This window comes from Protopterus annectens, chromosome 10.part0 (assembly GCF_019279795.1).
Source record: "Protopterus annectens isolate FY-2018-M chromosome 10.part0, PAN1.0, whole genome shotgun sequence".
In the NCBI taxonomy this organism is placed as follows: Eukaryota; Metazoa; Chordata; order Ceratodontiformes; family Protopteridae; genus Protopterus; species Protopterus annectens.
Window position 1 is genome coordinate 1,147,163,454 of NC_056744.1, and position 26,419 is coordinate 1,147,189,872.

A 26,419-nucleotide genomic window follows, 5' to 3' on the forward strand; every position below is an offset into this window, starting at 1 on the left:
TATGCTGTAAAATGCAAAATAAAAGTTTCAAATGAAATCCAAATCATTGCAGAAGTAAAGCAGTATGGACATTACAGTGTTTATGGTAAATGGGGCAAAATAACCAAGGAATGGGACATTGGAATGGCTGCGGGGGGAGGCTCCATTCAACCATGAGTTTGTGAGGGGGGAAGGGCAGCAAACTCAGACAGCCCAGGCTGAACTATACCTCTCAACTGTCCAGTTTTTGCAGAATGAATAGATTTTTGCTTCTTATTTTTGGTTTGTTCCTCATAAAACTTGTGGTTTTCTGGCAAATCATTTAGGAATAAAGTCACTAAGTAATGACAGACATTGAGTTTCAGACGTCATAACCTTCAGAAAAATGCATGGTAAAGCAAGACCTGTCATTCTATCAACTGTCTTAAGTTTATATAAAAGCAATTCTTAGTACTGTTTGTATGCTCCCCCAATAGATTTGGCCTTGTCCAGATTTCCTGCATTAAGAAGTTAGGAGGTATGTGCAAATAAATCACTTTATAGAATTAGGAATATCCAAACCTCTCAACTGTTCACAATTTCGGCTCAAAATTTTGCTCTTCCCCTAATAAATGGCAATTTTGGAAGAAAATGTGGAGGGCTTACAATTATAAATAACTGTAACGATCAGAGTTATAGTTTGCTTTTATTTCAGAAATGCATGTAGATGGTCTTATTTTGTCAGTTGCTCAAGTTAACAGTACTTAATATTAAAAAGGTGTCCCTTCTTTGACAGGATCCCAGCTGTATTGTGTGGCAATTTTATATTTATGCATCACATTTTTGGTCTGTTTTTCATAAAATTGTGGTTTTCTGGCAAATTAGTGGCAAATCATTAAATACTGAAGTTAGAAAATAATGGTAGACATTTGAGTTTCAGATTTCATACCCTTCAGAAAATTCATACTAATGCAAGACCTACTACTATTCTATTATCTTTCTAAATTTATAGGAGCAATATTTAAAAATTGTCCTTATTTTTGGGCCTGTGACCCACTTCTATGTATGGCTTTATCCAGATTTCTAGTTCTGAGGTTAAGAGGTATGAGTGTCAGAGCCATCACCGTCAGCCAGAGACATTTCAAATTGTGACATACTTGTTGCACCCCACTCTCCATTGTAGTGACTCTGGATGTGTCTAAGAAAGGCAAGGAGCAGTTATCCAGTTAAGTGTCCAGAGTATTCCCCCATCCAAGGTAGACCCAAGTACGACCATGGCTTTTCATCTGTCCTTGATTTTGCAGAATGTTCTGGTTTTCTGTCATATTCTTATACTGTTGATTTATGCTTCTTATTATTCAGAAAATGCATGCTGTCGCAGTGCCCTGTTGCTCTGTGTTTAAGTAGCAATGCTTTAATGACCATCAGGTAAGCTTATCGGAGATTGTAAGATGCAAGTAAGCTTTAATAAGTATACTATTAAAGAAATACCAACATTGGAAGCCTTTTCGTTGTTGCCATGCAGAGAATATTTAGATAACTAAATAACATAGAAGCCTTAGGTATTGAAATGCATATGACAGTATTTGTAATAAAGGACAGGATTATAGTATTTTCAGAAGCTCATTACATTTGTTGGAGACTTGCAGTCATCTTTGCAGGCTTTACCCGTAAACTAAACAGAATGCCAGTCTATCATGTGTGGTCTGTAACTTGTGCAGTAAACCTTTAAGCAATTTATCTTGAGTTTGTTTCTTGTTTGCTGTTCATTTTTTACTTTGATCTTGTCTTCCCCATAAAACAAGTAGATAGTTGTTGTCAGGCAGCAGGTCTTTTTTGGATAAGAAACATTTTTGCAAGTGGGAGTATCACAGAGAGTGCTACTTTCAGCATGTTACTTGGTAATTTTATAAATATGAATATAAATTATAATTAGAACTGCAGTGCAAGGAGAAGTGGCTTGAGTTGAGGGATGCGTGTTTTTTTATACTTGATTTTGACTGGCATTCCAGTAATGTATTTAAAAAGTAATTTATTTTTTCATGCCTCACAACCTTTGTATTTCCATCTAGATATTAAGTAAGTTGTCATGTAGCCAATGCACTGAAATATTTTTTTCTTCCACACTTCATTTTGTCTTGATTGGACTCTTGTAATGATGGTTTGACACCTGGGTGAGCGTATTTAATTAAAGTTCCAGTTGTTGTGGTTTTGAGCATAGCCCCACCCCTTTCTAATTGACCACACCCCTTCCAATTGGCCCCACCCATTCCGCTGTCTACTGCAGCCCCCCTTTAATTTGAAGTCATCAGCCGCCACTGTATATGTATGTATATATATATATATATATATATATATATATATATATATATATATATAAAGAGAGAGAGAGGAAGAGATGTCTGTGTCTGAATATATATCATTGGGGTAATATAACAAGAACTCTTCTCTCTCTCTCTCTCTATATATATATATATATATATATATATAGAGAGAGAGAGAGAGAGAGAGATGTGTGTGCTTGAATATATATTATTAGGGGTAATATAACAAGAACTCTTCTCTCTTTAGATAAATCACTTCCTTTTTTTAGAAAACAGTTCAGAATCCCTAAACCTCAAGTCACATAACACATTCCCTCAACCCCTTCCATCTTGGTTAACTTTTAATTGGGTTTCTTTGTACAGTCTGCATTTCTGTGGAGTCACATTCTCCACTTTAGGCTTACCCAAAACTGCATACCATACTCCAGCTGTGATCTTACAAGGAGCAATAATGCATTCCAGAGGAGGATAACAGTTCTTATCCCAACAATCCTAGATGTAATCTCCAATATCAGCCTTTACTTTATGCTGTCATCTCTTGTGAGCTTGACAAACCAGGCATTTTATAATAATCAGCCCCAAGTTCTAGTCCTTTTCCAGCCTGTTTACTCCAAATCTCCAAGTAAGTGCATCACCATGCATTTAGAAGGTTTAGAGCTGCCATCTCTCATATTATTTCCCATAATCTTTTTAGTTACATAGTAAAGCTAACCCTCATTAGATACCACCCCTAAATCCTAACTTTCCTATTATCTATAAAGTTTAAGTCAGCTTTTCATGTCTTACTTTACATCAGAGGTGAGCACATTAAATGGAGCTTAGACCAGTCCTGAGGGATACCACTCTGGGGTTACATAATTATACATGCAACTTTTATGTTAATCAGCATACAGATTTGTCCAGATTTGTACCTATTTTTCATGGGCCTTTGTCCAGATTTTTGATGTATCCAGGTAGAGAGGTACGTCTGACACCTTTTTTAGAATAGACTGCAATTCCTCAAATTGATGCTCAAACACTAAATCTTTCTGTATCTCGGAATCAAGATTACAAATTTCCTCCTTTAGTTGGTTCAGCCACCTCAGATTATCCCGAACAATAATATTCATATATTCAATACCTATACGGTCAAAAAATTCCACAAGTTCAAAATGCAACAGGGACCCATGTATAACCCCATTGGGGTATTTCCAAATGTGTAAGCCTTTTGGTACTCACTTGTTACTAATACAATAGTTGAGAAAAGAATTGTCCAACTGTATTGAGTTAAATTTAGTCAATAATGATTCAAATTTGTTAATTCTTGCTTCAAATGTAAGCTCATGATCATTACACTGGCTATTGCTCTTCTTAGACCGCTGGACTGCTTCTTCACTAAAAAAATGTTTCAGGGTAAATCAATCCTGAATGTTAAAACTTCCCCTAAAACTGTTTATATCAATAAAATTGGTGTTTGAACTTTTGGTACGTACCCCAATTTCTGTACTTGTACTAGATCTGCCATTGTCTGCAACTTTTTCAGTACCTGTTCTGGATCTGCCATTGTCTGCAATCCTTGTTCCATTACTAATGCTGCCAAAAGCTACAATCTATGTTAATATTCAATATAAATCATTATGGGGAATTTTACAGGCATATAATTAAAGCAAAAAAAAAATCACAAGTAATAAAATCTGTTTATGAAAGGAATAATGTGAAACTGTGCTGGACTGGGGAAGAAAAAATAGAATGGTGAATAAAGCAAGGTTGCCCAGCTAGTAATGTAATTTTCTCATTAGTTATGAATGTAATAATGAAGGAAATAATAAAATGTCAAGTACTGGAGGATACAAAATGATGAAGGAAGTACAATTGCCAATCATGTATAATTAGGCAGATGATAATGTACTAATTGTTAAAAATAAAGTATGGATGGAAGAAGTAAATGAAAAATTAAGTATTTGAAGGTATGATAGCAGGTATTGAGTTCAATGAAAAGTATATAGCTATATTAGGAATAATATTTGGAAGGAATGAATACAGACAACAGCAATGGAATAATGCGCAATATTAATCTATATGGATTTACCCAGCTAATTACTAAGCCAACACACTCTAACAGCACCCACACTACAAATACCCTCATAGATTGGATACTTGTCTCAGCTCCCTCCAAATATCACAATCCTGAAACTCTTCCTAATTCTCTGAGTGACCACTCACCTATAAAAGTGCTAAGATATACTAGTCACCTCCCAAAACCACACAAATTTTTTACCAGGCATAATCTCTCCAATTTTAACCCAGAAACTTTTAACACTCTAATATCTAGAGTAAACTGGGACTTCCTCACTCAGCTTCCTTTAGATGAGGCTGTCATTGATTTCATCTCTACTTTTCTGGATATCGTTAACTCACTAGCCCCACCTCGTAAAATCAGGACAAAAGCTAAAATATCTCCTTGGCTAACAAAAAACACAAGAACTCTCATGAAGTCTAGAGATCAGTCATGGAAAAAATGGCTTCAAACAAAACATCCCTATGATCTACAAAGATACAAAGAACAAAGAAACCTGGTCAAAAGACTAATCAACAAAGACAAAAAGAATTCTACTATAACCCCACTTCAACACTAAAATCAGACCCAAAAAAATTCTGGCACGCAATCAGTCAAATGCTCCATCTGGGAAACCCTATCTCACCCAACCCTACCCCAGAAAAGACATCAGTCGACACAGCAAACACCTTCAGCACTTACTTTGTTGAATCAATATCCAATCTCTTTAACTCAAATAGCTCCAACACAAAGAACCCCACAAACCCAGCTTTCTCTTCAACAACTCCTTCTAAAATCTTTTCTCTCAAGCCCATCCACACAACCCACATCCATACCTTACTCCAAACTTAAACCCTGCTCTGTATCTGCAGATAAAATCCAACCCTACTTTCTCCAGTCAGCTGCCCACTCACTTGCCTATCCTATCTCTATCCTCATAAACTGCTCCATCTTAGAATCTAAAGTACCTTCCATCTGGAAACACTTCTATACCATACCTATCCACAAAGGAGGTAACTCCTCTGAAATCTCTAACTTTAGGCCTATTGCCATCCTCTCCCCTCTATCTAAAGTTCTTGAAAAGTGCATTCATACTCAAGTCATGGATCATCTCTCACAGGAAAACCTACTTACACCTACTCAACATGGTTTTTCACTAAAGCATAGTACCTATACGGCACTCCTATCCTTTCTTAATACTATTTCCTTGGCCACAGATGACCATAAACTTATATCCTGTCTCTTCCTTGACCTCTCTAAGGCCTTCGATATTGTCTCTCACTCTCTACTACTAAACAAACTATCCAACCTCAATTTCTCTCCTGATACAGTGGCATGGTTTGAAAGCTATCTTAGAGAGAGATTCCAATCTGTAAAAGGGGATACTGCTCTATCAACTCCACTCAAATACAAATGGAAGTCCCTCAAGGATCCATTTTAAGGCCATTACTTTTCAACATCTTCACAATCTTGCTCTATACCTTCTGCCCACACTCCTCTATTATACAATATGCTGATGACTCTACAGTTATAACTATAACTAACTCTCACTCAGAACTCTTAACAGCTACCCAGTCATCCTTTAACTCAGTAGAAACATGGCTCACCAACAACCAACTCATCCTAAACCCTAAAAAAGGAAACTCCTACTCTTCCTTCCTAAAACAGCTAACCACATCAAGACCTCCTTCGCTATCCAGTCACTCAATAAGACACCAATTGTAGCCAAATAAAGCTCAAAACTCCTTGGTATTACAATCGATGACCAACTAAAATTTGATCTCCACATAAATAATTGTATCAGGAAAAAACACCTTAAGCTCGGTCTACTATATAGAAATAACAAAATTCTTACTCAGGAAGACAGAATAGCCCTCACTCATGGCTATCTTCTTCCCTGCTTAACATATTGCTCTCAAATTCTTACTAACCTTAACTCCTCTCTCCTTGCTAGACTTCAGACTACTTATCACAAAGTAGCTAGGGTTGCAACCCAACAACCCTACAGATCTCACCACTGTCTCTCACTAAGATACTTAAACTGATTTGAAATGCCCCAACTCCTCCCTCTCTCTCAGCTCCAAACCATACACTCAATCCTATATCAGCCATCTTTCTGTCCAGCCTTACACTCTATTATCTCCCACTGTGCTCCTACAAGAAACCTCCATAGCTCTTCCCAAGACCTTCTAAAAAATCTACAAGCCCAAATCTAAAGCAGGACAAAACATATATAGCTACCACTCCTCTATTGAATGGAACAAACTTCCCCTCGAGATTCGAACACAGGCACAACCCAAACAGTTTAAACTAATACTAAAGGAATATTTCAATAGGAAATGGATCTGCCAATGCTCAAACCCTCCTTGAAAACTTTCCATTCTCAACTTTTCCTCAATGTATGTACTTCTCTATGTAATACTCACATAACTACCGGTCTGATTTGATAAAAAAAAAAACCACCTGATTTTTGTACTTTATATTCCTTTCTGCTTAACTAATACATATACAGCCAATTGTTATCTGTATAAGATTTAGCTGTATTTGACTTGTATAAAATCTATACTAATGTACTTAATGTTATACTTGCATGTACTGGAGCTTTTCTCCCCAGGCCTCTGCTGAAAAAGGGCCTCACCTCAGTCAGACATTAAAATAAATAAGAAGTAAAGGATATGACTAATTTTTGTAAATCGTATAGATTTTCATATAGAAAAAAGCACACATGTTGAACACCATGTTAATAAGAAAAATGCTTATGTTGCTAACATCTATATGATTCCTATTAAGTATGAAAAGGAACTAATGACAATTATATTTTTTATGGGGTTCTAGACTCAATCTACTGAAGACATGAATTGTATATATGAAAGAAGGGCAAGGAGGCGTGTACTATAAACCAAATAGTACATGCAGCATCTTTAATTTTATATAAGATATTAAAAAGAATTATGAAGGAAAATAAAAATTTGATTGAAATTATACTATATTATAAATACAAAGAATTGTGGGAAGGAATGAAAGTTTAAAAAAAGAAGTAAAAGCATTGTGAATGAAGAAATGAAAGAGTGCCAAAACAAAATTGTGTTATGAAAAATAAAAAAGTATATATATATATATATATATATATATATATATATATATATATATATATATATATAAGAAAAATAGAAGGGAATAGTACTTAAATATTATGAAAGCATTTTATTGCATTGATCCATGGAAAGATTTAGAAAAAGATAAGAAAAAGCTACAGTGAGATATAATAACTATAAAAAGATTAAAGAATGTAATGATTTTTTTATGGAAATTGTCTATTAGAAAAATGCCACTTAATGCAAATATGTCATACAAGAAAAATCAAAATAGAAAATCTAATAAATGTGGAGAGTTTGTGACTACTGAGCATGCATTTTTGAAATGTGAAAGAGTTAATTATTTGTGGAAATAAATATGTAAACATAATAGGTGAAAAGTCTGTTAAAATTTGAGCAAATAAATATGGACATAACAGAATTTGGTTATTATGGAGCTTGGAAACAGGAAGAAGTAAATAAAATGGATGGAGTAATATTTTATGTTTCATGGACTATATAGAACAAGAGACTAAATGAAATCAAATACAATGGAAAATGGACTTTGATAAAGATTCTGGAGAAAATAATGTTTTGGTTGTGGATAAAAGAGTGTGGGGATATGCTTAAATTGAAGTTTATAATGTAGTTTATAGATTTGTGTATATATGTAAAAATAAAAATATAAATATATAATGTATAATATATATAAACCCTACTCTTACTCTTCATTTGTTGAGCAGGGGTGTTGTGTTTTTGTTGTTTTATTCTCCTTCTGTTCCAGGTGAAATGGCAGCCTGGAGAAGCAGGGAGAAAAAACCTTCGAGTGATAGCAGCAGTGAATTAATTGTGAAAAGGTAATCAACCCTTTTATAGATTAACTGGATGTAGAGGAGGATAAAGGAAGAAAAGAGAAGGCACTTAAGCCTTTGGATCCTGCAGCTTATAGCAATGGTGAGTTAATAATCATGGAGAAGGCAGTTGAATCTTATGAAAGGTTAGATGAAGTGGCAGAGTGTGAGAGCATGCAAAGGAAGGCATTTCAGCCTTCTGATTTAAATAAGGTTGAAATGTCAGGTGAAACAGTGAAAGGAAGGACAATTGAGCATTTCAGGGATTTGCAGGATTCAAATACAGCTGATCAAGGAAAATAGAGGAATGAAAAAGGATGTGTTATTATGACCATCCAGTCAGGAGGGTTGCAGGATTTCAGCTAGACAGTGGGAGAGAATTTTCATGGGGGAACATTATGGGCAAAATACAACATGAAGAAGTACAGAAGATAAAAGGGAGAGAGGTAATCAAAAAGAAAATGTATGCAGCTACTGTGAAGGAGAGAGCTAAAAAAAAAAGATGGAAAGATAAGCAGAAAAAGAAGTATATGGTAAAGATTTATAATAAAGAAGATAAAACAATAGAAAGATAGTATGAGACAATGTCATTTTACCTTTGGGCATGAAAGTAAATGAGGTATTTGTATAAAGAATTTTTGTGACATTATTTTTGAAAACAGGCATGTAATGGAAAACTTATTGGGCAATATGAGAAAAAACAGACTCCTATCCTTGGAACTTGTATATCTTTAAGGCATTTAACAGAGGGACCAAAAAAGAAATTAAATATTCAATTCAGAACAGATGGTGAAAAAGAGACTTTAAACAGACATTTAAGTAAAATGTGTAAAACCGTGTTGGGCATTACTAAGGTATATGATAATATAGGATTATGGACTGGTATGGGACTGTAATGTTTTAAAAATGTAAAATGAAAATATTAGGTATATTCCGAGTACTAAGTATTAAGCATTGGAGATAGCCAAACACCAGTTTTAATTGAGTCTCATTACTTATTTGAAAATTGTGATAAAAGAAAATGTTATAATTGTGTAAAAATTGAACATAATGCTAAAGAAGTGTGCTAAAATGCTATACATTTAACAATTTGGGCATTTATGCATGGTTTGCAAACAAAGCAAAATGAGAACCAAAGATCAATAAATAGTTCCCAAAATGTACAAAAATGACTACAAGAAGCAAAGGAAAAATTAATAGAAAAGGAGATGGACAAAGTAATGAATTTTTTAGACAAAAATAAGATATGGAAGGTTCAGAAATAAGCAATGAAGAAGATGTAAGATGGACACTGGTAAAAGAAAACAAGACCTCAATAGGTAAAAGAGTAATAGAAAGAAAAATAAAATTTATAGGAATTAAAAAGGAAACTAATGAGGGGAAGGGAGGAATGCTTTAGTCATTAACAGTAAAGATATTAAAACAAAATGTAAGAAGAGATGGATGTAGAATAGTGGCTGTTAACATAAACAGTTTAAAGAATTTGGTTAAGAGACTAAACATTTTTGAATGGTGCCAAAGACTTGATGCTGATATTATAATTGTGGAAGATAAACAATTTTTGACTAAGCAAGAAAGGTTACAAACCGAATCATTCTGGGAAATAACATTGTATGGAACTTAGGCAAATAAACATGTTTTGGTATAGGGATTCTATGTAAGAAATCTGTTGAGATATTAGATGTGACATTACTTATAATGAGAAGGATTACAGTTTTAGATATAAGATGGAAGGAACAGATATATTAAATTATTGCAGTTTATGCTTATATAACAAGTAAAGAAAGAGAAACTATGAAAAATATTGTACTATGTGACTATAAATATGGATATCATAATGGTAGGAGATTTTAACTGTAATTTAAGAAAAAAAAGTGCAGCTGTGTGGAAAATATTAGCTGTACTTATGTATGGTAAACTAAATATTTGGAAAGTTAATAAATGGACTTATAGCAGAGGAGAACACAAGGTAGAAATTAATTATTCCTTGATATTTTTAGGACTTTAAACTAAGGAGGAAAGGGTAATAGAAACAGGTTTCTCAGATCATCAGATTATTTGTATAGAGATAAAAGGAAAGGAAGGATATAACAAAACAGGTAAAGGAAAAAAAGAATAAATGAAAGAAATGGGATGAAGAAGGAAAAATTATAGAGAACTGTGGAAAGATCATATTAATGCGAGAGATTATTGTAAGAACTGGTCAGAGTGGTGGATATCATTCAAAGAAAAATATGTGGAAGTTAGGCAAGAGAAAAGATATAAAGAAAATATATAAAAATAAAAAGAAGAGGATTTATGAGTTTAGAAAAGATTGATAAGGTATGTTTCATCAATGAAACATATATATATATATATATATATATATATATATATATATATATATATGAAATGAATCAGGAGAAAATCAAGAATTCATTATTCAAAGATATTTTCTTCAAGGAAAAAATAGGAAATAGTACCTTATTTAAGCAAGACAGTGAAAGAAGATAATAATATAATGAGAGAAATTAGGGTAAAATGGTCAAAAAGCTATAATGAAGATAGTAGTGGATTATGTAAAAGAGATGTTTAAAGACAGAAAGATGGAGAATAGGAAAACAACAGAAGATAAAAGCTTTTTGGAAAATTGACAGTGAAGAATTAGAGAAAGAAATATCAGTAGAAGAATTAGACAGAGCATTGAAATTATTAAATATAGAATCATCATTGAGACCAGATGGAATAGAATACCAAATGTATAAAGACAGACTTTTATGACAAAAAAAGTGTTTTACTGAAATTCTAAATGAATGGTTAAAGGAGGGATTGTGACATAAGGAATTATGTAATGGTATATTTAAATTCACATGGAAGAAAGGAGATAGACAAAATATACAGAATTGGAGGCCTCTGGTCTTGAATAATTCAGATTATAAAATTTTTATGAAAATTTTGCAGAAAAGGATGGAGGTTAAAGAAAACAGTATTACAGAGTGTACGGTATATAGCATTAAAAGAAAAGGTAGTCAGGAATTAATATTGATAGAGAATTAGAAGACGGCATTATAAACAGAAAGGAACAACTAAAAATCATGATAGGAGATTTGAATAAAGCATTTGACACCATTCATCATGATATATTATGAGAAATATTTCAATCCTGTAACATAAGTAGGAAGATAATAAATGTTTCTGTATCTGCATATCAATACAATTATATATGGGTGATGGTAAATGGATGGTTAAATGAAGAAATAAGTATAAAAGGAGGAATACGACAAGGAAGTCCACTGAGTAGTATAATATTTATATTGGTAATGAATGTTGTAGTAAGTTATGTAAATAATGATATGAAAGATGTAAGATATATAACCAAAAAAGGAATGGAAATACCTATAATGCTATAGTATGCAGATGACAACATATTAGTTACTAAGAATATAGATGGTATAAAGAAAGTATTGGATTATTTGCACTAAAGGAGATACTCACCAGAGATACTAGTATAATAGCCTTCCAGGGTTCCAGGCTGTACTATTCACATGCTAGTAGTGTGATACACACTTGCTCACTACTATTTGATCTAAGCTTCCTATGGTAATTCTGAGAGTAGTAAGTGTGAGCTCCAAAATTCTGAAAAAAGTCCCTTCAAAGTTGTTTTTTTTTTTCTGCAGCAATACAAGCCCCCCTGCTTCCCCAAATATATAATTACCATCTCCAAGGTCACCATTCCTCAGAAAAAAAGGAACTATTCCTAGAAATGTCAGTCTCAAATTTGGTTAGACAGTCTTACTATTCGTGAACTCTTACTATCGGTGATGGGATTATCAAATGGTTACCATTGCTCTAAGCGACAAATTCCCTAAGTCTCACTAGCCTGATCCTACTTGATTGCATAGCCCTCCCATCACCCAACCCTATTAAACTGTACAGCCCCACCAGATTCCTAATTCTAAATAAAACTCCCACCTGGTCCCTAACCATAAGCTGAGCCCTCACACTCTTATCCTACCCTCTAAAACTCGTATGTCACTCCTTAAACCTAAAGTCCCCAGTTACTGCCTATGCTGTACCTTAAAATTCCACTCACCTCCCTAATCCTAAAATCCTCCATAGTTCTGTATACCAAAACTTCATGTCCCTCTCTAATCCTAAACTCCCCAATCACTTCCTGAACCTAAAACTCCCCTGAAGCTCCCTAACTCTAAACTACCTTCTCATTCCATAACTGTAAAAATCCCTTTTTGCTCCCTAAACCTAATTCCCCTTCCCAACTGCTGCCTGAAACTCTAAGCTGCACTCCCAATCCTTTTGTATGACTGCCACACTTACCGTGATCAGTGGAACTATAGCACACCCCAGAACTTATATCTGAGTTTGGGAATGAGCGTCAAGGCCATGCAAGTGACAAGATGCCCAAGACCATGTCTACAAGGCAGTGCTCTTCAAGCCACTTGCACTTGGATGCTTGTATCTCATCAGACAGGAAGCCGTATGAATGTTTTGTGGCCTTATCACCATCCCAGATGTGTGAACACTTGTACTGGATCTAACACCCATTTTCTGGGAAGGGAGACAACCTACCTGCATCATTGTTGAGGCCAGCAATGTATTCCCTTGTTGAGTTCACATTCTGTACACTTGCTATGAAGGCTGCTACTAAGGCGTGGCTTTTTATGCTGAAAGCACCTCCCGCATGGCATGCAATAAATAAAAAGATGTTTTATAGAAAAATGTTTGCTCTATACATATTATACCATCTAAATGTCTATCGTAATATTCTCCTGGTCTGTCTGAAGAAGCTTAGTCATTTATTGTTTTTTGTGGTGATTTCTAGTACGTAAACTAAAACAAACTGCCTTTAAAGTAATGTTACGGATAGTTATTCACATTATTTATTTTCTGACTTTATAAACTCATGACCTCTGTACATTCACAGGAACTTAGTTTGCAAAGAATTTAGATGTTGGTAAGTTACAACTTCACAAACTTGTGAGAAACTAAGAAGTGTGCTATTGTATGACTGTAAAGATGGAAGGCCAGCTTATTTATGCAGATGTGTTTCAAACTACAAATGTAACAGCATATCTTATCAAATACAGTGAGTGGACATAGCTGTTTGCTCTTAGTATATGCAGTTACTCAAGAGCTCTCTGCCCTTATAACATCCTAGTCAGTCTCATTACTTATTTTCATTTATGAAACTACATGACCTAGCCTTGCTTTTCAGAGTTAGGTAAACCATTACCTTGGAGCCTACAAGAAAAAAATCCTGTCTATAAGCATCTGATAAAATACAGCAATAAAACATCTGAAGAGTTTAAGTTGTCATTAACTCATATACTATTTGTTACAGCTCATATTAAGATACCAACTAGTATACTAGTTTTTACAGTTCACATTATACCATCGGCAACAATACTTATACTATACTTGCTAGAGTTCACATTATGAATGAAAACATTACTCTTACTGTTTGCTACAATTCATGTTATAACATCAACAGCAGTACATTACAAACTGCATTTGTTACAGTTCACATTATGTCCTCAACAGCAGTAGTTTGTATACCCAATTCTGTTGCAGTTTACCTTATGTCATTAGGCACAGTACTTAAGATACCTTATTTTTTATAGTTCACATTATTTATTTATTTATTTGTTTATTTATTTATTTATTTAATTTGTTTTGTTTATTTATTTATTTATTTATGTGTCTTTTTTTACCAGGAAAAGTCCAACTAGGTAAAATTCATTTTCAGTGGAGGCCCAGAGAGAAAAGTTCCACATTTACGCTACACATGATGTACATTTATAATTTCAGGGTAAAACATCTATACATGAGCTTATTTACATGATTTTTTAAATATTTCTTGTATGAACATAGCATTTTAACACAAAAAATTAAGAAAGAGATTAACATAACTTGGTAAATTACTGAATAGAGAAATAACTTGCAATCACAAGCAATGTATTTATAGCATGATGGCTACAAGGAAAAGATCAAACTGTGGTGTTTTGAGTTTAGCAATTGTTTACAGAATGACAAATTGAATCCAGCTTAAAAATTATAAGAGAGATACAAAAGTAGCAGTTATGAAAATGAACAGGAAAATAAATGGACAGTGCAGGAATTGTAGTTAGTAGTGGGGTGTGAGAGAAGGAAAAAAACTAAGAGTTTAGGAAATAAGTGCGGTATGAGGAGGAATGATAAGGTACAAAAGAACTGAGGAAGCAGCATGGCTGTAAGAGTTTGAGAAAAGTAATCGGAGTCAAGTATAGCCAGGTGGGCAGGAAGAACAGAGCCACCTTTGGTATAGGTGCTGTTTAAGCAAAGTTTTGAAACTAAATTTTCTCTCTGCTTTAACTGTGTGACATTTTGATATCAGACACAGCAGTTTACACACCCTATCTATTAAATTACATATTATGACATCAGATGTGGTACTTTGTATGCTCTGTTTGTTACAGTTCACATTATGACATCAGACACAGTACTTTACACACTCCGCCTATTACATTTCATATTATGACATCAGATGTGGTACTTTGTATGCTCTGTTACAGTTCACATTATGACATCAGATGTGATACTTTGTATGCTCTGTTACAGTTCATATTATGACATCAGACACAGTACTTTACACACCCCATCTATTACATTTCTTATTATGACATCAGATGTGGTACTTTGTATGCTCTGTTACAGTTCACATTATGACATCAGATGTGGTACGTTGTATGCTCTGTTTGTTGCAGTTCACATTATGACATCAGACACAGTACTTTAGATACTTTAGTTGTTACAGTTCATATTATGACGCCAAAGACAATACTTCACTAACCCTGTTTGTTACAGTTCACATATACTCTGTTACAGTTCATATTATGACATCAGACAGAGTACTGTATATACCTCATTTGTAACAATTCACATTATGACATCAACATTAGACATACCATTTTTTATAGTTCACGTAAGACATCAACAACAGTACTTTGCATGCTACATTTATTGCAATTCATATTATGACATAAACATTAGACATACCATTAACTGCAGTCCACATAACGATATAACAGCTGTTGGAAATTCTTGGTGTTCTGGCGGAAGTGTGATTCTCAAGCAATCTGGAAATATATTGCTGATTGAAAAGTATATTTCTTAGCATTTTAACCTTTCAGAGTTCTGCATTGTCTTAATTTTGCCTGACTGAATTATTTTATATATTTTCTGGCATTGTTTTATGTTTCTCATCTGTCCTGAAACTGCTTCCCTTCTATTCCTGTGGTGGAGTTTATAGAACTGGTCTAACAGCTTTTGTGTTATCTGATTGCTTCAAGGCTTGCTGATTTAAAAATAGTTTCTATTTGTAAATTCTTGCATACACTGTTGGAAACTCCTGGTGTTCTGGCTGAAGTGTGATTCTGGAAATATATTGCTGATTGATAAGTATATTTCTTCGCATTTTAACCTTTCAGAGTTCTGCATTGTCTTAATTTTGCCTGAATTAATTATTTTTTTGCTTGACTGAATTATTTTATATATTTTCTGGCATTGTTTTATGTTTCTCATCTGTCCTGAAAATGTTTTTTCCTCTCCCTTGCACCCTATTCTTGTTATAGTTGGTGGCCCCTACTGTAAATTTGATCTGGGACACCCCTCCCAGTCTGGTGTTCACTCTACTTAACACACAGAGAACATTTGAGAAGGCCAACCCACTTAGGTTCTTAACCTTGATTTTTTTCTTCTGCTCCTCCTTCTCCTCTCCTTGCACTTTACTAAAAAATGCACTTTATTTTGCTTTTGCCTCTTCTTAAAAGTACTTAATTGTATTTATTTTGCTGCATTTATTACTGCTTGGTAGTAGCCTGATTAAATTCTAACTGCTATTCTAAGCCTTTTGGTTGAAGCACTTGGGCTTCACAACAGTTGTTTTACATTAGGAAGGTTTGTGGTTTGCACTATTGTGGCAGGACAGGTTGCTTACATCCTGCTAAGTTGGGAATTGCTGATTGAAGGCTCAGTGTCTGTTATTCTAAAAGTGTATTAGTTCTGGTTTAAGGACTTGGGCTTCAGGCTAGTTATTTTACACTAAGAAGGTTTGTGGTCTGCCCTCTTGTGGGAGGAGAGGCTAAATTCTGCCCTTCTGACTGGGAATTTCTGGTTAAAGGATTATTGCACCTGCTTATTTGAATTGTTTCTCTCTGAAATTGGTGCACCTTGTTTGCTGTAGCATAGACTAGATTCAGGCAGGCTGAATCTAGCTTTGTATAACTTGAGCACTAATCCAGGCCATATTTTTTTGGAGAAGGTTCCTCTATACACTAGTGGCAGGAGTGTACAGTTAGAACTTGTCTGATTGAAGACTGTCGGAACAGGGCTCAATTTTTAGCTTTGTAGCAAAATAAAGTGCATTTTTTTAGTAAAGTGCAAGGAGAGGAGAAGGAGGAGCAGAAAAAAAAATCAAGGTTAAGAACCTAAGTGGGTTGGCCTTCTCAAATGTTGTATTGGTTAATTGGTTAATTTCTTTAAATTAGTTTGCTCATTTGCTACTGTTATATTAAAAAAAATACACTTGATGCATCGCCGCTTAGCTAGGGTTAAACTATTCCCGGCACCATAAAGTCTGCTCTTCAAATTTTTCCTTAGAACTAGCCAGTTTTTTAGTGTTAGCACTCAAATCTGTTTCTTTGAGCTCAGCACTTGTTCAGAACTTGTTGTAAGCACTAAATAAGCTAAAATTTACTACAACACTTAACTTTCCTCACTTGTCTAGAGAAAAACAGTTTTTAGCACTTAATAAATAAGCACCTATCCAAGCATGTCTAAGGGTTAACTCCCGGTATTTTCTCCTTTCTACCTGATGAATCTGGGCATCTTGGGGCAATGCAGCAATTTCCTCATGTACACAGACAACCATCTCCTCCTACCACACAACACTACAACCTGTGAGAGATGCACTTATATAGCCAAACTGGAAGCAAAGCTCTCTTCACCCAAGACTGGACTAGACAGTCAAGAGGAGAAGGTAAACACTTGCACCACACCACACTCATCACATAGTCCCTCAAAACCTACACCACTAAAACACACACATAGCAACACAAAGCACACACTTTCAATAAAAATCTGCTCAAGCAACAGAGACCTCCAAAGCAGAAGCTAGTCATAGGTAACTCTATAGTCAGACACACTGATGTTCCACTCACCAGGCTATACAAGGAGAAATTTACTGTCAGCTGCCTTTCGGGTGCCAAGATCCACCACATAACACACACACTCAGGTCTCTCCACAGCAAGTACAAATATGACTCTGTCATTGTCCATGTTGGTGTGAATGACCTGAGACGTACCTCCCTGGACTACATGAAAAGAAACATGGAGGAGCTCTCCAGTCTTGTAGCCCAGGCAGTTATGATCCTATCCCTGAGTAGCATCCTGCCATCACCCAGAATGATTCCACAGTAGAAGGACAAAATGACTGACTTCACACAATTGGCTAAGCTTCTGGTGTCATTCTAAGGGGATCCAGTATCTGTCTGCCTGGGATGACATGATCGACAGACCATGATGCTTTGCCAGAGATGGCCTGCACCTGTCGCCCTTGGGATTCTGGATACTGGCTAAGGTTCTTGCCACCCTATAGTGCCTTTTTTAGGCAAGGTTCAAATGACAAATTCACCACCATAACAGGTACAAGCAAGCAAAATCTGAGGGCAATGTTACTCAGTGCTAAACGTCTAAACCTCAAAATGCATTCACTTGAGGCACTCCTTAAAATGGAGAACATCGACATCTGTGCAGTGACAGAGACCTGGTTCAAGGCTCCAGAGTGCACCCCTGCATTACCAGGCTATAATTCATACCACACCTTTCAGCCACCTATCCTGGACTAAAGGCAGAGAAGTCTCCATATTCAATAAGGATATCCACACCTCCAGGCTAGTTGCTCAGCATAATGCATCCGAGATTATCCAAGTGCAACTAACTCTGGGCAAGACCACAATCCAAATTGTATCTTGCTACAGATCCCCCACCATGCCCCAGGATTCCCACTCCTCGTTTCTTGATACACTGGAAAATATTAGGGTACAACCCAACACCCTAATAATGGGGGATTTCAATAACCCCACCATTAAATGGGAAAACTACTCATGTACCAACACTTTTGCTCAACGTTTTCTGGAATTCATAAATTCCAATGCCTTGGATCAACTTATCCACACTCCCACCAGGGGCAGCAATATCCTAGACCTGGTCAATACCAAAATGGGCGACCGGTGTTCCACACCAGAGGTGAATTCCTCATTGGTCAGATCCGACCAGAAGCTAATCACCCTAGACATCCACATCCTGCCCCACCCCCCATTAGGGAAACCACCATAAATAATTTCTCCAAAGCCAACTTCATGCTTCTTAAGTCAGAAGTGGCAAACTTGATGACACCCATGCAGATGGACAATAGAGGTACGACTGCTGAATCCTATACAAATACACTTTATAAACACATACACGAGTGCATGGATCATGCAATCCCTAACAGAATCAAGATGCTATCCTCCAAAAATAGGATGCCAATCTGGCAGTCCCCAGCCATAAACAAACTCTACAACAGAAGAAAGAAACTGTTGCAAAAAAGAGTAAAATCCCATGATTGGAAGAACTCCCTGGTCAACCTCAGTAAGATGCTGAGATCCCTCATAAAATCCTCCAAAGTTAGTTATGAAAACAAAATCGCCACTGATTTTAAAGACAACCACAAAGCATTCTATAGCTATGTCAAGAATCTCAATGGCAACACTCAGATATGCTCTGAGTTACAGCACAATGGCACTAAATATACAGTACCAACTGATATTGCCAACATCCTGGCAGATAGGTTCAGTGCTAACTTTACCCCCCTCTCACCCTCTAAAGGACCCATCTCTATACCAGAAGAATGCAAAGTTCCTGTAATCACAGCTGCACAGGTAAAACACTAACTCTTCAAAGCCAAGAACACAACATCCATGGGACCTGACTACATCCCAGGCTGCATTCTATATGAACTACAGAATGAACTGGCACCCCACCTAAGCACCATGTTCAATCATAGCCTCACCTCAGGCTTTGTGCCTACTGAATGGTGCACAGTGACGGTATCCCACTCCACAAAGGGGGAGCCACCAGGGACCCCTGGAACTACTGCCCCATTAGCCTAACGAGACTGGTCTGCAAGGCCATGGAACGTATCATCATGGAACTTATAAGGAAAGACATTGGTAATCTCCAAACTCTGGACCCCACCCAGTTCAGGTTTGTAAAAGGCAGATCATGTCTCCTAAACCTGATAGACTTATTTGAAACAATCACCAATGCCGTAGACGAGGGTAAGGTGGTTCACAAAGCCTAGCAAGATCTCGCCAAGGCTTTTAGCACCATCCCCCACTCTGGAATTATAGATAAACTCTCTAAACTAGGTATAAATCCCTATGTCACAAGATGGGTTGCCAAATGGCTCACTGACAGAACCCACACTGTGAAAGTAGCAGACGCCAAATCCGACTTCAGACCAGTGACAAGTGGAGTAACACAGGGTTCAGTCCTGGGTCCTCTCCTGTTTGGTATCTACTTTTCTGAAGTACAGGCTAACACAGAAGGTCTTTGGCTAATGAAGTTCGCAGGTGACTGCAAACTAGGAGCCATAATTGAAACACGTAACGATGTGGACATCATACAAAAGGGCCTCACTGAGACAGATGCCTGGTGTTAAAGCCATGGCCTCAAGCTCAATGCCAAAAAGTGCATTACCATCCCATTTGGTAAAAACTCTGTACCCATGAGCTACCACATAGGTGGTAGTCTACTTAACACCGAAAGTGTGATAAAAGACCTTGGGACACAGGTGGACAGTAGCCTCTCCTTTGATAATCACATCACCACAGTAGTCAGGAAATCCTTCTACATGGCACACGTCATTATAAAATGTTTCTCATCCAGGAAAAAAGAGGTCATTGTTTCCCTCTACTCATCACTCATTAGACCCATTATAGAGTACAACGCCCCTTTTGGTATGTACCTCACAAGACATCTACAACAACTGGAAAGGTCGCAGAAATACCTCACAAAGAGGATTACCAGTGTCAAACAGATGCCCTACGCAGATTGTCTAAAAAAACTGCAGCTTTACTCTGTCGCATATCGCCTACTCAGAGGCAATGTCTGCCTAATATACAAAGCTATGTCAAACCCAGAGCTGTTGGACATGCTCCACTTAAAGAAATCCAAGGCCCTCCGAGCTACATGCTCTAGGGACCTAAACCTTGTCACCACAATAAACAGAACATGCTGGAGGGATATATTCTTGTCCCAGAAACTTCCCATACTCTGGACAAACTACCTATCAATATCAAACAAAGCTCCTCATTAGCACTCTGCAAGAAAAATCTTGATGATTGGATGGGAAATAGGAAATTCACCCCAGGAATCACCCCTGTGGCTCTGCTCAGGAATAATAATAATTTTCTTGGGTGGGGAAAGCCGGGGTACCTTTTTGGCTAGGCTTATATAGGCCCTAGGGCCAATAGCCTAGTACCTACATATGAACCTATGAACCTATTTTATATAATCCAATTTATTCCAGTTCACATTATGACATCAGTGACAGTACTATATATACTCCATTTGTTACAGCTCATATTATGACTCTTAAGCACAATAATTATGACATCAGACACAGTGTTTTATTTACAACATTTGTTACAGTTCATATTATGGCTCATACACAGTTCTTTATATACCCCACTTGTTATAGTTCACATTATGACATCAGACATTGTAGCAACAGAGCAGTTATTATAATCAACTCAAAGTTAAAACTGTATTGCAGAGAGGTATAAGAGACTCTAAGTAGTTATGCTAGTGTCCAGCATGAGCACTACACAAGTGTCGTTATTTCTTTTTACATTTATTTTTGTGTGGTTTTAGACTTCAAAATATAGAATGATCTATACTTATTAAACAGCATTATTTACAAAATAATTGCATTATTCAGCTTTATTGTATTTTTTTCAAAATACTTGTTAAACAATCAATATGTAAGCTATTAGTAAAGTGGGAGTAAAATTAATTCCTTTTATAAAAATATGCATACATGGCTGAACAAGTATATTGACTAGAATACAATATAGTAATTCTGAATAATGCAATTGTTTTGTAAATAATACTGTTTGCTAAGTATAAATCATTGTACTTTGTGAAAATATTTTGAAGTCTAAAACCAGTGAAAAGACATACTTCATTTAATTTAACATATTGTTCGCTCTCTTCAATGCTCTGGGTACAGATACTTACAGCATGCCTTTTATCATGCAAAAGGTTTTCAAAGTTCTGCCAAGATGTGTTTTGTGTAGATTGTGTTCCTAAAACATAATTAACATATCATTTTTCCTCAAACCATTTATTTTTTCTTTTCATTGTGCTTGAACAATACTTCAGTCCATGAAACCTGCACAGTCTCAAGTTCTTTCAGTAAAAGCTACAGTGCATCCATCTTCTCAGCTATTTCACTTGTATGGTGACATCAACAGAACACATCTTCAAGTAACCAAGTAGCTCTAAGCCTTATATTGCTAATCGTACTACAAATACTCAAGGTTTGCCTCCGGCATGTCAAAGCTGTAAATGACGGGTCATCTGCTGCTGCTGTTGTGAAGTTAAATTGTCCTCAGAAGATCCCTTGAAAATGTGAAGTCCTCATAGAATGAATGGCATTCTTTGTTCCAAATGAATCCTGTTGTGTATGTTCAAAGCAGAACATTAAACTATAAATATTTAATAAATTCCCTATGTCTACAGTGTAAGAATTCTATTTTTATTGTCTTGGGAGTTGCAATGATGTTTCCAGATATTCTCCTCAACCTTCCTTTTCATTCTAGTGGATATGAACACGTGAACACCAGCAGTAAACCCATTACATAATACTGCACATCACTTCGTAGATGCTCATGCTGACTTTCTGAGCTGCAGGATGGTATTACCACCTCTAAACAAGCATCCATGAATCTCAAGTCTCATGATAAAGAAGTATTTAGTATATTTTTTGGTTTAAAATGGTAATGGTACTGTACAATTTTAAATAGCTATTGCATTTTTTTCTTAATCGTGTGCATTCCTTCTTCGTAAATGAGCTCTCCTTAGGAGCTTGTGGACTGCATTTCTGTGGCCACATTAGGCTGAAAACAATGATGCGGTAGGTACTTTAGGGATATCTTGTAGCAGATGCTATGATACCATATTCTGCAGAACAAATTTGATCAGTCAGCTTTCTGTAATCAAATGACCTGTCTATCAATCTTCCTGGGATATGGAACTGGTCAGTCATTTACCTCGGGAAATATTCAGTCATTCACTTTTCTTCGTTCAAAAGTCTGACCACTTGTCTGTGTTTGAGTATGACTGTGTTGCCCATTACCACACCAAGGATTTGCAGCAGGCAGTCGTTACTTCTGGGGAATAATCTTGCTCCTCAGATGGTTCTAAACTTAGCTGGTGGCAACTACTTCCAGAACATCATGCTGTAGACAGCTTTCTTATCACTGTGTATTTTCATCAAGTATCATGTCACACATGAAAAATGAACATTAGAGGCCCAACCCCTCAAAGAAGTCTGCTCCCCTTACCATTTGTCAGTTCTATAATCTCTGGCCAACACTTGCTGCTTACTCAGACCTTCTCAAAGGACATTTATTAGAGATTATATATTCTGTACCCATTTAGACACATCTGGTATATTCTGTACCCATTTAGACACATCTGCATTCACTAAAGATATTGTGTAATGCAATCTTACCTTTTACAGTGATATGAAAATTAATTGCATATGTACCAGAGCCTTGCCAACTGCAAAATGTGTTGTTTTTTTTTTTTTGACTGTGGTAAATACATTTCTTTGCAAATTAAAAATGAAAATATATAAAAAAAAAAAGTGGTTTTCATTGTGCATACTGCATACATGGCTCCAGTTTTCCTGGAATTCTGTCATCACATCATGCAATCAAATAATGTAGTAGTCTGTGGTAAAGACTGAGCTCCTTATCTAAAAGCATGAGCAGAAAAAGAAACCAGCTACTGCCGTGATGCAATTTAGTCATTCCTGTTTACTTTCTAGATTTTAATTGAAAACTAACACAATAAATGACACTCTGGGTGGCAGAAGGGTTATAGCTGGCATTTGTGAAAATGAATCATAAGATTTAATATTAGGAATGGCTGTGAATAGTTTACGGATTGTCCCTACTGAGGTTGCATGTCACTTTAAGTCAGAAGATTAAAGATCAAGTGCAAAGGCATTTTAACAGCAATTATGCTCTCCTCAAGCAAAGTGGGCTGTCAGATTGTAATATATGTATCTTTACTATAATATAGTCTGAGTCATGTGGTCCACCATTTTGCTAATGCAATAAGGGGTATAAGCAACTTGTGTTGGATAGGACTATTTTCTGTGGTTTGCAGCTGGTTTCAACACATAAAGTGACACAGATGGCAAAACATCAGTCACTCAGTCTAACAATCAGACAGTGAATCAATAATTAACTGCATTTATATTCAAACAACACAAGAGAAATGGAACAGGAAAGTACTCCTAGCAGTGTATAATGCTTGGCATACAATACAATTACATGTAATAAATTGTTGTCAACCTCACGATGATCAGTCTTAGGTAGAAAGACAGTGGTGTGCTAATCACTTCAATGATAGCCTGCAGTAAAGTGTGTTTGTGTGTGTTATACAGCAACTGCCTTAATCCTGGAAAGAAAAATGCTCATGAAGCTGAATGAGTTTCTTGGCAAGGCTGAAACACCATCTGTTTGTGGGAATAGATACTGCAGCAGTACCTGGTCAGAAGACAGACTACTTAAAGTACCACAGTCCACATATAGATGGAGTTCTACCATACCCTCAACCTGCAGGCATTGAAAGTAGGGACAGAGGCTCTAGAAAATTAGCTGCATCCAACCAAACATTTGGTCATCTAATTAGCAGAAAATTTGAACTCCAAATATACATAATTCATCCTGCTTTCAGTAGGAATCTGGAATACTATTCAGAAACACGTTTAAAAAACAGAGTGACAAAATGATGGAAACATATAAGCACATTATCAAAGAAAGAGTGCATAACCTGTAGTCTTTATTGAACTGTATTGCATTGTTCTGCCTCACAAGGTCATTTATTATTCCTTCTGGAAAAGGGAAACTTAAGATGTGCATCCTTAAGATGTGCATCCTTTATTTAAGTTATTACTGCCACTTATATGTTGGACATGTCACTTCTTGTGTACCAGTCAGTTTCAAAAATAACATGTGATGAGATGGAATTCAGAAAATTGTGTGAAGGGTAAATTAAGCCTAAAAATATGGTCATACATCCAAAAACAACTACATGTGCAAAGGTAAATCAAGCCCAAAAATAGGAATGTTCTTCCAAAATATAGACAGTTGAGAGGACTCATCTGTACTGGCAGCATGAAAAAGCATAGTTCTATGTAGTGCGAGTCTTCCCCAAATCTCCTCTGGAAATGTCCCAATTGTCAGGTTTCAAAAATCAATTTACTTCCCTGATGGACTAATAATATATCTTTCAACTGTCCAGATTTTATCAGAATGTCCAGATTTTTGGCTCATATATTTGGTCTGTTCCTCATAAAATTTGTGGTTTTCTGGCAAATCACTAGGATGATCTGAGGAGTGAAGTCACTAAATATTGACACACATTTGAGTTTCAGACTGCAAATCCTTCAGAAAATGTATGTTAAATCAAACCCTGTTACTCTAGCAACTTTATAAGATTATAAGAGCAATATTTTAAAATATGTCCCTGTTTTTGGGCCTTTGTACCCCCATTAGTCAGGCTTTATCCAGATTTCTTGCACTAATAGGTTGAGTAGTATAACTAGTAGCCTTGCAAGCCTGTCCATCTTTTTAGATGAGAAGAAAGCAGTTGTGATGATTATGCCACCATACAGGTGAAGATTTTGCACTGGACAGCCTATTGGCCACACAGCTCCTCCTGTATGTCAGACCTGGCTCCTTGCCAGCAGCACATAGACTGATATACATGCTGGACCAGAGGACATTGGTCAGACTTAGCTGGTTGGGCTGTGCTCAGAATAGGTAGTGAGATTCAATTTCATAGAATATTACAGATTTTCAGTATCTGCTCCTGGCAAAGCAAGACTCCCTTCAGTTCAAAACCGTGAGGTATTAAACTACACAATGTTTGCCTAAATATGATGTCATCAGAGGATTTTACCAGGTGACACATAATTAAGAACTAAGTGGTCAGCTACTCAGTATACATTACATACAATCATAAGTTTTTCTTAAACTTAATAAAAGTAATACCTCTGATATAACTAAAGTTAGAACTACACATTTCAGTATCAGAAAGCCCACTTTTATGATAAGATTATAATTACATCAAAAAGAAGTGGTAGAAAAACTTTGCATTGTTACTTTGTCACATTGTATTTTTCAAACAGTCCCATCCCTGAGATGGTACAACATCACCTGTTAATTCACACATAACTGAAGCACACATTTAAGGGGGGGGGGATTTGAATGATGTCTGTGTTTTTTTAAGTAATGTTTTGATTATAATAAAGTGTTAATAATAAAAAAACTTCAAAAACAAAATGCACCATACACTGTTAAATAAGGTAGAAGCAGGATCCAAATGCCATATTCCATTTATGCATTTGCACATACCCTTAAGTCCAGTCAAGAGTTCAGATGATGCATTAGTGATTATGAGTGTGTTATTGTTGTAACTGAAGTGAAAATTAGGAACAACAATGAACAGCTCTACAAAGGAACTAACTTCTGAATAAAACTCCATTAAGTTTATTCCTCACAAGTATCGAGAAGGCCTATCTCTGACTAACAAATGGTGCCAAAGTCATGATCTTTAATTCAATGCTAAGGAATGCATAATTGTACCCTTTGAGAAGTCAACTATCCTGGCTAATTACCATGTTGATAATACCCTCTAAGATTCAACTCAGTGGACAGGGATCTGGGTACACATGTAGACAGTAGTATTACCTTCGACCACCATGTGACCACAGTGGTTAGGAAATCTCTATATTGTGCAACTCAGATCTAAGGGCATAGTATCTAGATCCAAAGAGATCACTATCCCACTGTACTCTGC

At 36.1% G+C, this 26,419-nt stretch overlaps 1 protein-coding gene across 2 annotated transcripts in view; it reads left to right on the top strand.

Annotated features, from left to right (window-relative positions):
• Positions 1–26,419, top strand: part of PTGFR (prostaglandin F receptor) — a 400,309-nt gene that overhangs the window by 212,654 nt on the left and 161,236 nt on the right. The gene's annotated exons all lie outside the window — the stretch shown is intronic.